Genomic DNA, 15,107 nt, shown 5'->3' on the forward strand with positions numbered 1-15,107 from the left:
CAAGTTTTTGGTGCAGAAAAGCTAGGATGGAACATCTGGCTTTCCCACCTGCTCTCTGTGTGGCAAGTTTCTAAACGTTTTTTGTGGATTTTAAGGCACAGTCTGTTCCAGGAAAATTATACAATGAAAATATGCAGGAATTAGAATGGAAAAGATGTGGAATTTGAAAATTCTGTTTGCCTAGGTTCTCTCTTCAGGTGCTGATCTTGCAGCTATGAACAAAGCCCTTCCCGAATCCATGAAGGAAGGGAATGGGGCACAGCAGCTCATGCCTATAATCCTAACACTTCGGGAGGCCGAGGTGGGTGGATGGTCCAAGCACAGGGGTTCTAGATCAGCCTGGGCAATGTGGTGAAACCCCATCTCTACCAAAAATACAAAAATTAGTCAGGCATGGTAGCACATACCTGTAGTCCCAGCTACTCGGGAGGCTGAGGAGGGAGGATGGATGGAGCCCAGGAGGCAGAGATTGCAGTGAGCCAGGTGAGCCGAGACTGAGCCACTGCACCCTACCCTAGATGACTGAGCGAGATCCTGTCTCAAGAAAAAGGAGAAGCAGGAGGAGGAGGAAGAGGAAGAGGAGGGGGGAAAGGAGGGGGAGGAGGAAGAGAAGGAGGAAGAGGAAGAGGAGGTGGAAGAGAGAGAGGAGGAGGAGGAGGAGAAGCAGGAGGTGGAGAAGAAAGGAGGAACGGGAGGCTGCAATGCCAGCTAGTTGTGCCCGGTGGCAGAGGTGGTGGCAGTCCCTCAGGATGGAGCCAGCTGAGATGGCAAACTCTTCAGGGCTGTGCCCAGTCCAGCTTGGTGTCCCTATGGCTAGAGGTCAGCACAGATCTGTCAGCCTAGCCAGGCCTAGTGGCCAGTCTGCATCAGGGCCCTGGGGACAGAAGCCAGTCCCAGTCTCACCTCAGCCTCACCTGCTTACTCTCACACCACTGCCCTCTCCCCAGGGGCTAACATCAAAGGTAAACAGTGGGCCTGCGTAGCTGGGAGACCAAGCAAGCTTGCACATTATTGCCAAAGCTATTAACACCCACGTGCCAGTGTCTGATGATGTTGACAGCTCAGCTCCAACAAGCTGATGACGCCATGCCATGCCATCCATGTCATGCCATGCCACCTCAGTCCCCTGCTACACAGCCAAAGGCTCAGAGGCCATTCCAGAGTGACTGCAATACGGGTGGAGAGGCTTCCCCGGCTGGTAAGTTGCCATGACTGGGGCTAGAAAGGCTCTCTTTCCTCCCTGAACCCCTTATCCAGGAGAAGCTTTTCTGGGCATATGCTGTCCTCTGAATACAGGCCAGGGGGATAGATGGGGTCAGTGCATGACACTCGGGGCTACTGGAGCCAGGAGCCTCCCACTGTGGTCTGGAGCACGTGAGATTCCCAGGGAAAGACTGGGAACCTTTGGTTATTTCTTCTGGATTTGAAGGACAGATTATAGCTCCCATGGACAGAATGAAAAGGGAATTAAGTGAGGGAAAGATTAGCTCCACAGCGGGTGTTCCTATGTGATTCCCCTGGTGGGCAGAGCATCAAATTTCACAACCCTTCTCTCCCCAGAGCCATCTCCTGGCCCTGCCACATGGGACCAGGACACAGGGAATTTCAGCTCTAGAAGATCCAGGGAAGTTTCTCCTACGTGCCAGCCGCCATACTAGCCTGTCTCCATGGGACCCCCTCCCCAGAATGGAGTTGGGGTCAGCATGGGCTTTATGCCGTATCTGCTAGCACAGGGTCTGTGTTGAGTCTCCGTGGCTCGAACTTGGCTACTCTTGGGCTATGGAAGAGAGGCAAGAGCTCTGGGCTCTGCCTTAGTCACGGAGGCAAGTTACGAATCCTCTTGGGCTTCACCGGACTAGAAATACCACTGCTGCACGTGGCCGTGGTGATCCAGTCTTACAAAATGAGTGGGAGAGAACACTGGGCTTGGATCAGGGAATCCCAAACCCCAGTTCAGGCCCTTGCCCGCCTCTTTCTTTGCTCTGTCTGCCTCTGTAGGATGGGAAGGACCGCACTCGGTGGCTGTTAAGGTCCGGGTGCTCGCTGACCGGTTCTGACGTAGTTCCTGTTGCTTTCCTGGATTCTGGAAATCCACTGGTAGGATTCGCCCCAAGAAGGGGAGGAGGAAGGGGCACACGTGGCGTCCACAAGCTCGGATGGGTGGGAGAATCCCATTTGGGTCTCCAGTCCTTCTGAGATGATACGAAGGAGGACACTCTTCAGGTGCCTTCTGCCAGGACAAGTGGCACTTCCTCCACAGGGTAGAGGGAGCCCTGGGGCCCAGGCTGTGTGATGGTTGGGCTGGATGCTCAACTCAGACTCAGAGTCCAGGGGAGAAGGCCCCCACTCTCCTGAAAAGCAGGTGCATGAGCTGAGGGCTGCTGCTCCCTGCTGGCTCAGAATCAACGGCCTTCCGGGCCTCATCCTGGGGTGTGTAGGGCATTCCACAGGGCAGCTCGCAGTCACACTGGGGACACACTAGTGGATGCAGGTAGAAGACGTGGGTCACAGCCTGCTTTTACACTTACTTGTTGGGTGACCTTAGTTGAGACTCTTAACCCCTGGGAAATACAGCTGGTATTAAATGACACAACATTTATACATTTGAATAACCAGGTGCCCGGCACATACTAGGTGCTCAATAAATGCTATTTAAATCTGGACCTGGGTGTAGGAGCTCTCATGAGTCACAGATAGGCAAAGATATTGACACTCCTAGCCCTTCAGGACTGCCAGGAGGGGCTTGGGGCTCTTCAGGACCCCTCGCTGATCATCTCCAGCCAAAGATGACCTTTTCTTTTACCTTCTGTGCTGTAGACAGATCACCATCTTCCATGTGCTGGGAGGAGTACAGGTTGGGGAGCAAAGCACGAGTGAAGTTCCTAGTCATTGCTAGAAGGGCTCTGGGGGTCTAGGAGGCCCTGAATCTGAAATGGCAAGAGGGAGAGGAAAGAGAAAGAGACCGAAAGGCAGAGATGCCGTGCAGCTTGGGGGCTGCCAGGGCTTGTGCATTGGGGGCCTCATGCGTCCGCCACCTGCCAATGGTGTTGCGCCAGTGCCGGGGCCCGTCTCTGTGCTGAAGGTTGGTGTGGGAAGGGGAGTGTCCAGGTGTGAAGCGCACAGCTCATCTCGCCCCTTCCCTGCTGCCGTGGTAGGGTAAGGGTGAGATGAGCACACACTGCATGCAAAACAATGGAATCCACGCTGCTAATCTTCCAGCTGAGGAAACAGAGGCATGAGGAAGAGGAAATGACTGCGGGTGATAATAGGCATCACAGTGGATCTGGGCCTCCAGCCCACGCATCCTGGTGCGCGGTGATGGGCCTTCCCCAGGCACCAGAAACAGCCCTTTCCCGCCTACTCCCTGACCTCTTGGAGAGAAGTCTAAGCACCGTACCCAGTGCCTTTTTCCCTGTGTTTCCTATCTGGAGAGGCTGCCAGGTCAGCTGGATTTTTTCAGTGCTGAGTAGACTGTCCTGGCATCCTTCCATGTCCGGTGAAGGATGTCCCTTATCCGAGGCAGCAGAGATGGAGCCATCTTGTCCCTCAGTCCTGGGCACTGGGCAGGTCCTTGAGAGCTCTGGCTGTACCGGAGAAGTGGCTCTAGCCCTGGCTGCACATTAGAATCCACTGATGAATTTTAAAAAGGATCAATGCTCATGTCCCACCCTGGACCCATTAAATCAAAATCTCTGACAGTGAACCCTGGGCACAAGTATTCTTTTTGGGATCTTGATCTCAGCTCACCATAACTTCCGCCTCCCGGGTTCAAGTCGTTCTCCTGCCTCAGCCTTCTTTCTGAGTAGCTGGGATTACAGGCGTGCGCCACCATGCCCAGCTAATTTTTGTGTTTTTAGTAGAGATGAGGTTTCACCATGTTGGTCAGGCTGGTCTCAAACTCCTGACCTAGGGATCCGCTCGTCTCGGCCTCCCAAAATGCTGGGATTACAGGAGTGAGCCACCACACCTGGCCACGAGTATTCTTTTAAAAAGTTCCTCAGGTGGGTCCAATGTGCAGCTAGGATTGAGAAGCACTATGTGGAAGAGTGATGGTGTGATGTTGGGGACAGCTCGACCATGAACTCCATGTTATTTTTCCATCATCTGTTCCCATCACGCTTCCTGGTATTGGGCAACGTACCTCTCTTTTTCCACAGCTTTCTATTCTAAAAGAGGCTTTAATTCCTTTCATTTTTTTCCATCCTCCCTCATCCTTTTCGGCTGATCTGATCTTTTTATAGTAGTCTTGGTCTCTTTCCTTTTATTCTGAGTTTCATTTATTTATTTATTTATTCATCTACCATCTGGGTGGATGCTGGGAACGTAGCAAAGAACAAGACAGGCCAGGTCCCTTCCCTCATGGAGTGTGCATTCTGCTGGGATTTGTCCTGTCAGTCTTTCTCTTTTTACTACTAAGTCTGTGATATTTGAAAATCACATTTTTAAAAATAGAATTGCATCACTGGTACCTTCATTTCCTCTCTTCCTTTCTCATTTCTTAATTAAGCTCTTCTTGTCTTTAGTGTCTTGATTATAAGCAAATCCTCTGCCCAAGGAAAGCTAAGTCAGCCCAGCTACTTGCATTAGACAATGTTTTGCATGTAGGTATCCAGGTCCCATTGGAAATACATAGGAGTCCTGGCATCTAGATAATATGCCAGGTTTGGAGAGTCCTAATCCAAGGCTCCTTTTACTTCTGTGACTGGGAAGGGTGATGGAGGATGCAGGCCAGTCACGCTGGTTGTTTCTTTGCCCCTGGAGAGTATTCAGCCAGTGAATGAAGATTTGTGGAGGGCCTGGTATGTGCAGAACACTGGGCTAGGTGCTCCAGGGAAAGAGTTTTGTGGGTACCACGGAGGTAGGAAGAGAAAGGCCCAGCTCTTCCCTTGCTGGGAACATAGGTCTATTTCCATGCAGAAAGTATGAGCAATGGAAGGCCATCATGGTGAGGACCAGTCAGAACTTCAGAAAAGCTGAAACTTGAGGTGGAAAATCCCCAGGGCATTACTGACATAATGTAGATTACTCTGGGACATACGGTATTCTGGTTCCACCCCTCCCACAGTTCTGATGTGTACCCTCCCTCTTCCTGTGGGATGTCTTCCTAAAACAGGCATCAAGGGGTACTTGTCCAAGATGGCAGGCTGCTGGTACATACTTCCCATCACATTGTCAGAGCTCACTCAGGTACCAGGGTCTACATTTTCCTTGTTGAAAGAAGAGGACAATTTGATTGACTTTCTGTTTGTAGTCATTAAAAAGCTTGAGCTGAAGCTGGGTGTAGTGGCGTGTGCCTATAATCCCAGCTACTTAGGAAGCTGAGGCAGGAGGATTGCTTGAGGCGAGAAGTTTAAAGGTACAGTGTGCAATGATGATGGACGTGAATAACCACTGAAGTCCAGCCTGGGCAACAGAACAAGACCCTGTCTCTTAAAACAAAAAAAAACTAAACAAACAAACAAAAAACACTTGACTTGAACTTACCCTTCTTCATAAGACTCGGAGCCATTTGTAGACATTGCTTCTAGCTCCTAACACAAGGGAATTGGGTCTAGCTATATCTTTAACCAGAAGGAGAAACAAACCTTTTTTTATTTTTCTCAAAGTCTAGGGATTTCCTTGTGGATCTATTACTCTCTGAAGTTGTGGTGGTTTTCAACTTTTTTTTTTTTTTTTTTTTTTTTTTTGAGACGGAGTTTTGCTCTTGTCACCCAGGCTGGAGTGCAATGGCGCGATCTCGGCTCACCGCAACCTCCGCCTCTTGGGTTCAGGCAATTCTCCTGCCTCAGCCTCCTGAGTAGCTCGGATTACAGGCACGCGCCACCATGCCCAGCAACTTTTTCGTAATTTTTTTAGTAGAGACAGGGTTTCACCAAGTCGACCAGGATGATCTCGATCTCTTGACCTCGTGATCCACCCGCCTCGGCCTCCCAAAGTGCTGGGATTACAGGCCTGAGCCACCGCGCCCGGCCCCGGTTTTCAACTTTTTTTGGACTGTGACCTGCATTGAGAAATACATAATTGCCTCACTACATGCAGCTGAAACAGAAGTTTTCTCGATACGTTACTTACCCTTATTATATTACAGTGCCCTCAGATATTTTACGTTGTTTCATTTTTAAAAATGGGCTGATCATTAATCAAATCAGATCGATGGGATAATAGTGGGTTGTAAAGCCTCGTGGAAGGCCGGTACCGCTTTAATCCCCATGGGCCCTGTGCCAGGAGCTTAGTCTAGCGCCCCCCTGTGGATTCTTGGACAATAGCAAATGCTCAGCTTTTTCAGAGACCAAGAAACCTCTGAGCAAGCCATGTGCCGCCATCCCTGAGAGACGTGAATTCACAGACCTGTGAATTCAAAAGGAGCACCTGGTGATTGTTGCTAAAATCTGAAATGGAGAATATTTCTTATCCCCTTTTATAGGACATGTCCTCTTAGGGCATTTTCTAGCAAAAATCAGAAAACAAAATTTTATGGACAAGTGACGGAGCCTGTCTTTGACTTCAGACAACGACTTTCCCTGTGTTTTCATAGCTGCTATGAGAACACATAGTAGGTGCCAGTTAAGTCGCCATGCCTGTATAGGTGCCAAGAGGTTGGGCGAGGTGGCTCATGCCTGTAACTGCAGCACTTTGGGAGGCCAAGGTGGGAGGACTGATTGAGCCCAGGAGTTCGAGACCAGCCTGGGCAGCATAGTGAGACCTCATCTCTATTTTAAAAAAAAAAATGTTTAAAAAGAGTGCTCAAGAAATGTTGCTTCCCCCACAGCCTCACAGTTGAGGATTCCTCGATGCATGGATGGGACTCAGAGATTTACTCTGCCTAAAAGGACATTCGCTCTGTCCCATACCAAAATGCCTTACAGAAACTCTAAATGTTTTTAAGGCACGTCTCAATTTTTCCAAATGTGAAAGAGGTTTGAGGAAGGATGGTAACCCATCTGGGCTGTGGGAGTCCTGGAGAGAAGCAGTTAGAGATGGGGCGAGGACCTGGAGTGTAGAACCAACTTATTTCTGCCCATGCCCTGTGTCCTGCGCACCCACCGCCAGCTGGCCTACACAGAAGTGGAGACCTTGGTCTGTTCAGCCCAGGCAAGTTCAGCAATGCTCCTCAAAGCTGCTGGTGGCACGGAACTGGGTGGGCTCCTGACATCCTTAGTCATGGGACAGTAGCGCTGGTTTCTCATTGACCTTGGGGGCAGTTTAGTGAAGATGATAAGTGTCCCCATGCCCGGGGCACCTGTACTCACTTGACCCCCACAGACCTTAGCCTTGGGTATATTTTCTTCTTTTCTGTGTGTGTGTGTGCTGCCCTCTTCCAGACTCTGAAACTAGCTGATGCCCAGCTAGACTAAATGTGTCATTGTCCACACACCTCTGGCATGTCCTAAGACCCCCTTACAGTCCTGAGGCTTAGACTCAGGCTTGGCATGGCTAAATCAGTGGTGACCCACAAGTCACACCTTTTCAGAGCAGTTGAGAAAGGAAGACGACATCCTAAAACCAGAAATTCAGGAACAAAGGGTCACCCACTTCATCTTCACTTCCTACTCAAGACAATAGAGGTAATCACTGTGATTTAAAAAAAAATCTTTTAAAATTGAGATGGAGTCTTGCTCTTGCCCAGGCTGAAATGCAGTGGTGCAATCATAGCTCACTGCAACTTGAACTCTCGGGCTCCAGCAGCCCTCTTTCCTCAGCCTCCCACGTAGCTGGGATTATAGGTGCATGCCACCACACTTGACTAATTCATTTAATTTTTTATAGAGCTGGGGTTGCCCAGGCTGGTTTTCAAACTCCTGGATTCAATCGATTCTCCTACTTTAGCCTCCCAAAGTGCTGAGATCACAGGTGTGAGACACTGTGCCTGACTGTGATTTTTCAATGTGAGAAAAATGGGTCAGCCAGGAGATCAGGATCTGAGGTTGAGTCATGGAAACCAGCCCCAGAGTCTTAACTAGACCTCAGAAGTCAGGATCCCAGCCTCACACCCACAAGTGCTGCCAGAAAGCAAGGATGATTTAAATACATTTGTTCGTATCAACCAAGGCAATTGTTTCTTGGTATTTGTGGAACAAATTTAAATTCTGCTCTCAAGAGTATTTTGTCACTCAGGCTTTAAATGCCAGCTCTGCCTGCCCAGTTTAGACCCAGTCTAGCATTCCTGACTTAGTTTGCCTGAAGGAGACTACTGATGGCATCAAGCTTGGCTCCACCTCTCTGGCTTGTATCTCTGAATTCAACATGCAGACAACAAATGTGTGGCATGCCCATCCTCCCAACACAACTGGCCATCCGTGGGGGGAACAGAAACAAACTTCTCTGTGTCATGCGAACCAGGAAACCTAGCAGAACTTCTGAGACATGGTGGGAACATGTTTCACATTTGGAGGTGGCTTTATGGTTTACAGTTGTTGCAAGGTATTTTGGATTCCCTGGCTTACAGCTGAGAAAGCTGAGGCCAAGTTAAGGGATGCACCCAACTTTCCACAGCTGTGGCTGATTTGGAATTCCGACCAGCACCTGGGATTCCCAAGCCTTCGTTCTTCCCAGCAGACCCTAACGCTGGCAATTTGCGGGCACCCACCATCAGGGAAGGCTGTATTGAGGTGGCTATGTGGCCCTGGTCTGTTAGTATCTGTGACTAGAACATGCTATCTATGATGGACTCATCTGCCTGAAGAACTCTTCCACCTAAATGTTAATGTTTATCATTTACAGCACGCCACTGCTCCCTTTCAAAGGTGAACACAGTAAAATTTATGACAGGTGCGCTATCAGAACACAGAGGAGCATAAAAGCAGGAGGAGGCGTGATAGCCCATCTCTCTGCTGGAGCAGCTCTTCCAGAGGCTGGAGACAGCTGCAGCGTTCTGGCATGGGGTTGCAGCCGGGCGTTTTCCTCCTGGGGCTGCTGCTGCTTCTGGGGCAAGGTAAGCGTGCCTTTTGCTCAGAGGACAACCAATGGTTTAGTTCTGCTGGCGTCCCACGTTGCTTAGGCAAGGAGCATGTGAGAGGAGTGTGTGCATTTGATGAGATAAAGCACAAAGTGTACAGTTCGAGAATAAGAAGCCTGGTTTGCCTGCTGTGGAATGGGATGCAGAGGATGCGTGCACAGGGTTACACGTCCCAAAGACTGTGGGGCGAGGGGCAGGTCTTGGGAGAGAAGTGCTGTCGGGCAGCAGCACTGTGGCACAAAAACATCCTGGAGTCTAGTTGTTGGTGCTGTGTGGCCTCGGGCAACTTCTACGTCCCTGGACCTTGATTTTTCCTTCTTAAAATGGAAATATTAATACTACAACTATGTATATATTATTACTATTATTATTTATAAGTTTGGTTTCGTTTTTCGCTAAAGGACAAAGTAAGACAGATTTCCAGATGATCAATTCTAAAAGATTGCCCACATTCTTTAGTTCTGCTAAGCAGAGTGCTGAGCTTTCAGTGAACTGAGTGGGCGGCCAGCCAGGCTTTCCACGCCCCCAGCGTGAGTGGCTGTGAGCAGACTGTGCCTCCGCCGCCATCCCTCTCTGCGCCTCTTCTTTCCATCATTGGTTCTCTTTTTGCATAGGAAGGCAGAATCTTTTAAACTGAAAGGGCCTTACAGATGATCTTTCATCTTCTCCAGATGAGAGAACGGGCTCTGGAGTGAGAAGGCACTTGCCTTTGACCACCTTTGAACCCCCAGAGAGAGAGGAGGAGGCATGGGACAGAGTCCTGGGCCTGCCTAGGGTCTGAGCCCCAGGTCTGAGGCTCCTCTGGGGCAAATTAGTTGCCCCTCTGAGCCGTGGGGGAGAATGGCCATGCTGGCTATGCCTTCTGCACAGGATGATTGTATTTCCTTGATTACTGATGAGGCCAAGGAATGTTTTCATATTATTTATTTGAGTTTCTCTTTTGTGAAGTGCCTGTTCAAGTCTTTTTCCTATTGATTTTTTTTTTAGTTCTTTATATATGCTGTGCACTAGCTCTGATGGTTACACATATGACAAATACCTTCTTCCACTCTGAAGCTTATCCTCCTGAAGCGTGTCCTCCTATTCTATGGGGACTTTTTATGAGTAAAATTCTGAATTTTGTGTAAATAAATGAACACCACCCAAATGCGAACAAATAGAGATATTTATTCAGAGCTTGCTGTAGCAAGCCATAGCTTGTGTTTGGCCAAGATTCCAAGGCAGGGAGGGGAGTGGGAAAGCTTTCCAGTGGAAAAAGGGAAACCTTCAGGTCTGCTCTGGTCGGAGGTTGTCGGTATTGGGGAGCTGGGGACCAGCTGGCTAGAGGCAGGGCATCTGAAGTTATCCAGTTGGGAGTGTGTTTGGTTTTCTCTGACTGGTCCTGAGTTGGAAGCAGAGCAAAAAATAGAGAAGATGACAGTCATTAACCAGACCTGACCATTCTGGGCTGATTGCTGCAGGGGCTGCAGTGTGGCTCCCTGGGCTGGCTGATTGCAGATTGTGGCTCAGAGTTCTGTTACCATATGTGGTTCCACCACTGTCCATTTGTATCTCTTTTTTTTTTTTTTTTTTTTTTTTTTTTTTGAGACAGAGTCTGGCTCTATCGCCCAGGCTGGAGTGCAGCGGCTTGGTCTCGGCTCACTGCAATCTCTGCCTCCCAGGTTCAAGTGATTCTTCTGCCTCAGCCTCCCGAGTAGCTGGGATTACAGGCACCCGCCACCACGCCTGGCTAAATTTTGTATTTTTAGTAGAGATGGGTTTCACCACGTTGGCCAGGCTGGTCTCAAACTCCTGACCTCAAGTGATCCACCTGCCTCGGCCTCCCAAAGTGCTGGGAGTACAGGCTTCAGCCACTGTGCCTGGCCTTTATTTTTAAGTATATGAATTTTAAATCTTCTTTTATGGTTCGTGTTCTTTGTATCTTATTCAAAGAACTCCTCTCCTACCTCAAGGTCATGAAGATATTCTATATTTCCTTCTAAAAGCTGTATAAATTTCCTTTTCTCATTTGAGTCAATCCCCCTACACCTGGGATTGACTTTTTTGAATAGCATAGAGAGGAACCCAGTGTTTTCATTGTTACTTCTTTTTGAGATAGGGTCTCACTCTGTCACCTAGGCTGGAGGACAGTGGGACAATTATGGCTCATTGTAGCCTCAACTTCCCTGGCCCAAGTAATCCTCCCACCTCAGCCTCCCAACTAGCAGGGACCACACACCCACTCAGGGTATATAATCAAAATATTGTGTTCAGGCACATGCCACCCTGCCTGGCTAATTTTAGTATTTTTTGTAGAGAAGTTTCGCCATGTTGCTCAGGCTAGTCTCAAACTCTTGGGCTCAAGCAATTCCTCCTACCTCGGCCTCCCAAAGTGTTGGGATTACAATGTTGAGATTACCACGCCCAGCTCCCTATTTTTTTTTTTTTTTAATGCAGATACTCAGTTGTCTTAGTGCCATTTATTGAAAAATCAATTGTTTCCCCACCACTGTGAAGAGTTGCCTCTATTTGTACATTAAGGATTTATATATGTTTCTCTCTGTGTTAATACTATTTTTCTGCTCTATTAGTCCATTTATCTCTCTCAGGGCCAATAACACATTGTCTTAATTCTGTGGCTTCCTTTTAACTTCTGTTTTTGAGAAAATAAGTCGTCCTATGTTTTCTTCTTCTTCAGAAGTGTTGTGGCTTTGAATTTCCATGTAAATTTTACTCTCAGGTTGGCAGTTTCTACTGGAGAAAACCTGTTGGGATTTTGATAGAGATTGCTTTGAAGCAAGTTGGGGAAAGTAGACATCTTTACAAAGTTAAGTCTTTCAATCCATGACCATGTATTTAGATCTTTAATGCCTCTCGAAGTTTCTCTGTTGCAGGCATGGACGTATTTTGTTCAATTTATTCCTAAGTTTAGATATTTTTGTTCTGTGGCCAGTGGATTTTTAAATGTTTATTTTGGAAATGTTTGTTATTGGTATATAGAAATAAAATGGATTTTTGTGTTGATTTTGAACTCAACTCAACTCCTACACATTTTAATAATTTATCTGTTTATTCATTTGGGTTTCCTATTAGGTTGATGCAAAAGTGATTGCTGTTTTTGCCATTACTTTTAATGCTATTTAATGCTCCCACCAGAAGAACTAACGCACATATCATTGTTCCAATTGACCTTTAAAAAAAATGGAGAATCTGGGGTCAAGTCTGGATCAGTGCTCTATTGCTTTGTAACAAAGCAATGGCAAAATAGCAGTCGCTTTTGCACCAACCTAATACATATAATCCTGTCAATAATGACAGTGTTGTTACTTCCTCTTCGATCTGTAGACCTTGTATTTCTTTTTCTTACCTTGCTGTGCCGGGTGGTGCCTGCACAACAATTTTTTTTTTCGTAGAAATTATGATTGGAGGCATTCTTATCTTATTCCCAAGTTCAAAAGGAAAGTGTTTGGCTGTACACGGTGGCTCACACCTGTAATGCTAGCACTTTGGGAGGCCAAGGTGGGTGCATCACCTGAGGTCAGGAGTTTGAGACCAGCCTGGCCAACATGGTGAAACCCCCATCTCTACAAAAATACAAAAAATAGCCAGACGTGATGGCGGTCACCTGTAATCCCAGCTGTTTGGGAGTTTGAGGCAGGGGAATTGCTTGAACCTGGGAGGTGGAGGCTGGAGGCTGCAGTTAGCCAAGATGGTGCCACCACACTCCAGCCTGGGTGATAGAGCCAGACTCTAACTCAAAAAAAAAAAAAAAAAAAAAAGTTTGATTTCTCATCAGTAAGTGTGGTGTTTGCTAAAGACATTTTTGTAGATACACTCTATGAGATTAAGAAACCTTTACTCCAAATTTGCTAAGAGGATTTTAAAGATTAGAAGTGGATGTTGAAATTTATCTAATACTTCTTATGTACTTATTGAGATGATTGTGTGACTTACTCTTTTAATCTGCTACTGTTGTGAATTAAATCAGTTGACTTTTATTATTTTGTTCATTTCTTTGGTCATTGCATATTAGATTTATCAGAGACTATACACTGCATTTATTTGTCCTGTCTCTTTAATCTCTTTTCATCAAGAATAATTCTTTTGGCTTTTTGTTTCTTTCATGCCAATGAACATCTTCAGCTGGTTTTTGTGTGTGTCCACATCTCAATTTGAATTTGTCCAAATTGTTTCATTGCTAGAATCAGATTAAAGTCTTCTGGCAGAAATACTAGATGGATTATGTTGTGTCCTGGATATACCACATTAGAGAACACAGTGATGTTCATGAATCCCCTAGTTGATGATGTCAAATTTGATAATTTGGTTAAGGTGGTGCCTGTCTGACTTTTTTCCCTTGTGAACATACCTTCCCTGATGTGCTTTATAAATTATCCATAGGGAGAGACTGTGAGACCGTGTGACTCTCCTTTTTCCCAGTGATTTTAGCATCCCTTGATATTTTTTGCCTACATTTTTACCATGGTGATTGTAAAATGGTGATATTTCTTTTTCTATCATTTCTCCTTCCTTCTGCTATTGTTAGCTGGGTTTCCTACATAAAAAAAGAGATTCCCTTTTCTCCCCCACTTAAAAAAATATTTAATTGAACTCAACACTCCTTTTTGTCTTATCTTTTTCATATGAAATTCACTTACGGGAGGCTAAGCAGAGAGGATAGCTTGAGCCTAGGAGTTGGAGACCAGCTTAGGCAATACAGTCAGACCCCATCTCAAAAACAGAAAGAAGGAAAGAAATTCATGTATAGACTCTTATTAATCAGTGAGTTGTCATCCAGGCCTGCTATTTTTCATTTTGATGTCCAAGTTATTACAGATTTGGCCAGTGAGAGCCTCTTCAAGTGACTTCTGTGTCCCTATCAATTTTTAAGCACTTTTAAACTCCATGGAACAGGATTTTCCCAGCTAACCTTGTATTTCCTCATCCCAAACCTGGAATTAGCATTTTCTTTGAGGCTTCTATTGATAGGGGGTGTTATTTAGAAACCAAGGCCCAGGCGCTGGGAATGTTTGTTGCTGCTGATATGTTATTGTCTAGACCATTTCAGTGACAGAATTAAGAAATACAGTTTTCTTTTTAAAAATCACAATAAATTTATAACGACAGCTTTAATTTTAGGTACAACTACACTTTTTCATTTCCTTCTTTCATTCCATATATATATTGTCCTTCTCCCACAGTGCGAATCTGGGTTACAAACATCACTGAATTTGCTCACTTGCTGAATCCTACAATACACACAATACAGTACTGGAATTCCTGTGACAACACCATCACCAACTGCAGCTCAAAATTCCTTTGCTAGGCCGGGCGCGGTGGCTCAAGCCTGTAATCCCAGCACTTTGGGAGGCCGAGGCGGGCGGATCACAAGGTCAAGAGATCGAGACCATCCGGGTCAACATGGTGAAACCCCGTCCCTACGAAAAATACAAAACATTAGCTGGGCATGGTGGCGCGCGCCTGTAATCCCAGCTACTCAGGAGACTGAGGCAGGAGAATTGCCTGAACCCAGGAGGCGGAGGTTGCGGTGAGCCGAGATCGTGCCATTGCACTCCAGCCTGGGTAACAAGAGCGAAACTCCGTCTCAAAAAAAAAAAAAAAATTCCTTTGCTATTCTTCCCCTCTAGAATATATCCCACTCAGGGTGTTCTAATCTAAAAACTCTGTTCAAAATCACTTGAATCCTTTTTTCCTCTCTGTATAATTATATAACCTAGTTTGCGTACAGTTAAGTGTGTCTGTTTGTACTTACGTTTGTGTTCCTTCCATTCTTGCTTTTTACTGTTTTTTTCAATATATAAAACATGAACATCCTCCAAAAGTGGAAACTACATGAAAAAATGTACTCAGAGAATTCCCATACCCTTCCCCTACCCTTTCTATCCCATTTCTAGCATCCCTATAGGTAACCCATTTTATTAGTTTAATATCCTTTCTGTTTCTTTTTGAGAAAATATATTCTTATTTTTCTTTATTCTTACACAAAAGATAACCTACTATACATTGTTTTTGCATTTTGTTTTTTTTTTCACTTAATTATGTATCCTGAAAATACTGTATCAGTAGTTCAGAGATCTTTGCTTTTTCCTAACTGCAGAATATTCTAGCATGTACCAGATATTCTACCAGCCTCCCAACATGACCATTACAT

The sequence above is a fragment of the Saimiri boliviensis genome, chromosome 1 (assembly GCF_048565385.1).
Source record: "Saimiri boliviensis isolate mSaiBol1 chromosome 1, mSaiBol1.pri, whole genome shotgun sequence".
Lineage (NCBI taxonomy): Eukaryota > Metazoa > Chordata > Mammalia > Primates > Cebidae > Saimiri > Saimiri boliviensis.